This window comes from Corylus avellana, chromosome ca6 (assembly GCF_901000735.1).
Source record: "Corylus avellana chromosome ca6, CavTom2PMs-1.0".
In the NCBI taxonomy this organism is placed as follows: domain Eukaryota; kingdom Viridiplantae; phylum Streptophyta; class Magnoliopsida; order Fagales; family Betulaceae; genus Corylus; species Corylus avellana.
Genome location: NC_081546.1, coordinates 9,009,783 through 9,015,865, shown reverse-complemented (window position 1 = coordinate 9,015,865; position 6,083 = coordinate 9,009,783).

Sequence of the window (6,083 nt, the reverse complement as noted above, 5' to 3'; positions counted from 1 at the left end):
TTTATGGTCCGTTTGGGATTGCTGTTTCAATAAATACGATTTTAAAAATAGCATTTTTAAAATCGTTACCTTTTAAAATTGTAAATGTGTTTGGTAAAACATGTTAAAAAATAATTTTTATTAAACATTTGTTATGTGAATTCATGATTTTGATTTAAATTCGCACTGTTTCAAATAAGCACTCCCTAACCTACTTATTGAAATCGCAAATTTTTTTTCCTATTTTAAATTAAGTGTTTTTTAAATCGTAATAGCAAACGCCTTACGTTTTGCGATATCTTTTAAAAACGCAGATTATTCTTGTGAAAATTGCAATCCTAAACGCACCCTTAATAAACAATAAAAATGGGGAAACTACCTTTTGCCCCCATGAACTACAACGCCTTGACACTTTCTCCCTATGAACTGTCAACTGTACTACTTTGCCCCCATGGACTACCATTTTGTGCCCAAAACCTCTTTACGTCAGTCAAAGCCGTTAACTGACGGTTAAAGTGACAATGCGTTGTAGTTCATGGGAAAAAAGTGACGCAAAGTGACAGGTTGACTGTTTGAGTTAGTGGCTGCGACTGACGGAATGGAGTTTTGGGCACAAAATGGTAGTTCATGGAGGCAATGTAGTACAGTTGGCAGTTCATGAGGAGAAAATGCCAATGCATTATAGTTCATGGGGGCAAAAGATAATTTCCCCAAATATATTTATTACTCATGTGGTTAGCACAAAAGAAGCCAAACGGCAATATCCTACTCAACAAACAGCCCATGGAAAGTGAAAACACAAGAGCTCAGGTTAGACTTGCAAGAGGCTTCGCCGGAGCCGGAGAGCCTACCATTGACAGGTATCCCATTCTCTCTCTCTCTCTTGGTACGCCGAATCTTATTTTTTTTATTCTAATGTTTTGGTGGAGGGGTTTGTTGATTTGGGTTTTTTGATTATGTATAAACATCTAGCTCTCCCTCACTCTCTCTCTCTCTCTCTCTGTGTAAGCCGGATCTGATTTTTTGATTTTGATGTTTTGGTGGAGGGGTTTGTTGATTTGGGTTTTTTGATTCTGTATAGACATTTAGGTCGTGATAAACACTGTTGTAAGTAATCTCTCTGTATATTTGATTTGGGTTTTCTGATACTCTATATTTGATTCGGGTTTTTTCATTATGATGTTTTGGTTGGGAGTTTTGTTGATTTAGGTTTTTTTTGGGATTTTTAATTTCCCCCATGATCACTTGTTCTTTCAGATATAACGAAAATTTGAGGCTAGAGAATAATATTTTGTGCCTTGCTTCTCTCCCTACCTGGTTACTCTCTCTCTCTCTCTCTCTGTTAATTCTTTTTGCTGGAGCTTTTTTTTTTTTCATTTTTTTTTTTTTTTGGGTTCCTTTGGTTGTGGGTGTTATAGAAGGTTGCAGTTGATGGTCTTCTGGAGTGGTTGTTTAAATATAATGACAATTTTTATAAGAATCCTTATCTGTGTGCAAAAAGTTGCTGAATTTTCACTGTTGTTATTTTTTATTTATTTTTTCTTTTCAGGTTTCTTCCAACTTTCATCTCCGTTATTTCCACTCGATCACCAAGAATTAATTGCTACCTGCGTCCATATTTTCCCACTAAAGGCAGTTGCATTTTATACTATTGTACCATTTTGTTGGATCAATGAAAATTTTTTATTTAAATGTTCTCAATGTTGTTTTTTAGGCACAAACTGGACATACATAAGTCTAAACGTAAAATCATTCTAATTTCTATTGTGAAAAATTTTGTTTTGTACTGATTTTTTTATTTAAATAGTAGTAAAAAGTAAATGATATGATATAAAAAGTGAATGATGTGATATAAAAAGTGAGAATAATTTGATATTGATTTTTTTTGGAAAAATGAGATGAATAGTATGGTGGTGTTTGGTGTTGTTTGCCAAACATTACCTAAGTAATCTTTCAAAATGTGTGAAGAATTTTACAATATCATAATCTGATTATAAATAATCCTTCAAGTCAGCGTTCAAACTTTAGTTCAATTGTGTTGAAGTAATTTTGTAGAAAAGGACATCCTAACATATGCTTTAGCCTATATCTCTTTCACTTGAAATAAATGTTGAAGCCAAGAATTGTCACGCGCATTGTACTTACGAAATATAGCATCCCAAGCGCTAAGGAGCTCCTCTTCCTAGACTTTGAAACATGCACTGAGATCACTTCTAAACCCATTCTCACCTTTAAATAAATGACCAACATGTTTGAAAGCATTTTGCATTAAATGCCACATACACAATCAATGGAAAGTATTAGGCATCACCAATGAGATAACTTTTGCCATTGTTGGATCTTGATCAATAAAGATTGTATTTAGCTTCTTTTACCTGACATTGCCTCAAAAAAAGTTTCATACGGCCACTGGAATGACAATTTAGTTTCATCGTATAGAAGTGCAGAAGTGCAACCACAAATATCACAACATCTCTATGATGATTAAATCCAATTGTATGTATGTAACATCAAAAGAAACTACATCACCAAATAATGTATAATCAATAATCATTTGCGCATCTGCCCAAAAAATATTGATTATCTTTCTTCAACGTCCATTTGTAATGCATACTAAAATGAAAAATTCTTGCACTTTTGCTTTAGAAAGTATCTAAGTATACTCATTGCCTCACCGTATTTCAACTCTCGTTGTCGTTTGTTTTGAAGGTAATTCTTATGATCCTTCTTGGTATAACCAGAACATATTTCCCACCGACTTGCCTACCCATGAATTCATTTGAATCCTTCAATTTTATACCGCTATCGTCAGCCAAATCAATTTTCAATACTTGTGCTTTTGAGATCCTCCGTTGTGATGGCATCATATGAGCACATTGTGGAACATGAAAAGCATGATTATGATTGAGCTCAAAACTATGTACTAATATTTCCCCTTTTCTTTATCAAGTCGAATTGTCACATGTGCTTGGCAACCTGTCCTTATTTCAGCTTGCTCATATGTTTTTGGACCATCTCTCTCCAATTCTTCTTGAAATCTCTCTTTAAAGTTTACAACATGCAAATTTTCTTGAAGTCAGCACGCCGTCTACCTTTCTTTTATTACTCCAATCTTTGCGAATACTAAATCCATAATTTCGTCCGTACTCATTATAAAAGTCATATGCCTGTTGTTCAGAACCAAAGTTAGTGCCAAGCTTTGGCATATAGTCAATAACCACGTTTTGATCATTGTTCTAATTTGTCTCATCCGTGTAACTATTCAAAAGATAAATTATAATGTGTAAGAATCTTGAAGTCTTGTTAGAATATGCCAAAACATTAATTAATAAAGCGAATATTGCTAGTTGTTTGCAAATCTATTTGTAATCAACATACTCAAAAGTAAAATCTGTCAGAGGTATATCTACAACCGTTCTTATATCTCAAGATAAGATCACACCAAGTTCAAATATTCAAGATACCACATTTGTATGAATTGAAATCTAATTACATCTCTATCTCATCCAAGATGATTACCGAAAGTGCAAAAATAATTTAGAAAAACTTATACCTATTGCATTTTTTGTTTTGAGCTAAGAATAGAAAGCTTGATTGCATTAATAGGTAATGAAAAAAAAAATAATTAGTAACTTTAACCCATGGACTCACTTATAGTAATTGAACAAAATACTATGACCTGTAATATAGAGCTAGCACGTTATTCTATAGTTTGTATAATGTTGAAATAGCTTTGATACCATGTTGAAATAATGATGATGCGAAAATAATAGCGGAAGTAATATAGAAAATAAACACAAAGAACTTACGGGTGGTTCGGAGTTAGACACCTACGTCCACCATTCGGATAGCCCTAAGGGCAACATTGTACCCATTAACCTTGATTTGTCTACAACACAAAGGTCTTTATTTATAAGGCAATATCTAAATACAAGTATAGTAATCAAATCCCTTTGATTTGATTACAATCCAAATATTTGATTATAATTAACCCATAAATAGAGAATATTTGATATCAACATAATTATGGAATATACGAAAAATATAATATTTTCTATATATTCTAACGTCCCCACTCAAACTCAAGGTGGAATATTTTGGAACCTTGAGTTTGAAATCCGAAACAATGATGACGACGGTGACGGAGGCTGGGAACGAGCCAAAGATGGAGGAGGCTACCGGAGAAGATAAAGGCTGGCCGGTGGCCAGCGATAAAGGCAGGTGGCTGGTGGCTGGTGAATGCAGATTCAAAAAAGGGCCGACAACGGGCCAAACTCCAAAAAAAGGCCGACAACAGGCAAGGGTTGGCAACAAGCCAAACTTCAAATGGGGCTGACAATGGGCCAGGGTTGACAATGAGCCAAACTTCAAAAGGACCCAACAACGAGCCATGGCTGACAAATAGCCAAACTTCAAAAGGGGTCGACAACGGGCCAAAATCCGAAAGGGGCAGACAACGGGCTAGGGCTGACAAAGAGCCAAAAATAAAAAAGGGCCAACAATGGGCCAGAAATAAAAAAGGTCGACTTGGGCCAAAAATAAAAAGAAAATGAACCCACTTGGGCGGTTATCAGATCGGCGCACCAAACCTGACCAGCGCGTGATGTGCATGATGTGGTCACTATTGGACCGCTTCTTTCTTCCTTTCTTTTACTTTTTTCTTTTTGAAGGAATCTCATTTTTTGCTATATAGAGAAGTCAAAAGCAAAATCATACCACAAATTGGAAATCAAGACAAAAAATTGAGTGGGAAACACCTGGTCAATTCTGAAAGTCAACTGTCAACTCTAACAGAAGTCAAAAGTCAATGCCAGACTGTGTGGTAGTGGTGATGACGTTGCTAATATGCTGATGTGGCAGATGTGATGATGTGGCATTGGCCATGTTATTGTTCTAACTTGGTAGTCTGGAGCGTCTGGCGCGTGTGGTGCACGCACAATAGCAGATGGTGGCGCCTTAGCACATGAGGTTCACGCGCAGAATTTCTATAGGCGCGTGGCACAGCGGAATGAGTTGGTGTCAGTAGTTCTGGAGTTGCTGGAGGAGGATCTCTCGAACCGAAACCTGACAAAACTAAATGGACCACTGTGGCATCCTGTGGTGGAGCGGTAGTCGCGGGGTGTCGAAGACTTCAAGTGGCGCATATGTGAGCGTGAGAACTTCGATGGATGATTTTAGGACGGATCTAGGATGGGAGATGGCGGATCTGTCAAATGGTCTGGAAACTAAGTTGATTGGAAGAAGGCAGTGGCGCGTGGAAGCAGGCAATGGCGCGTGGAGCATGTGGCGTTCGTGGTTGAAACTTCAAGTGGCGCGTGAAAGTGCGTGAGTCATTTTCTGGCAGTATTCTCGGCAAATTTGGGACGTACAACAGCCGATCTATCGAATGGTGTTTGCACCTTCATGATTAGGGAACTTTGGTGGCGTGTGGCTGATTGGGCAGAAGGTGTAGGAGGCGCTTGGTGGCCAGAGGCGGTGTGGGATGGCCGGTGGTGACACCTTGGATGTAGCAAAACAATAAGAAACGTCAAGGACGTTGAAGTCCACAAGAAAGTGACTCTAATACCATGTTGAAATAGTTTTTATACCATGTTGAAATAATGATGATGTGGAAATAATAGCGGAAGCAATATAGAAAATAAATACAAAGAACTTACGGGTGGTTCGGTGTTAGACACCTACGTCCACCACTCGGAATCGCCCTAAGGGTTACATTGTGCTCATTAACCTTGATTTGTCTACAATCCAAAGGTCTCTATTTATAGGGCAATGTCTAAATACAAGTATAGTAATCAAATCCCCTTGATTTAATTACAATCCTAATATTTAATTACAATTAACCCATAAATAGAGAATATTTGATATTAGCTTAATTATGGAATATACAGAAAATATAATATTTTTCGTATATTCTATCATATAAAATATAGGGGAAAATGCATTTTACCCCCCTGAAGTTTCAGGGGTTTTGCAATTTTAACCCCGAAGTTCAAAAATTGGCAATTTACCCCCCTGAAGTTTCAAAATTTGACAATTTAAACCCTCCGTTTGTTTTTTCCGTTTAAATGGACGGAACTCGGCGCACGTGCTCCTCACGTGACTTT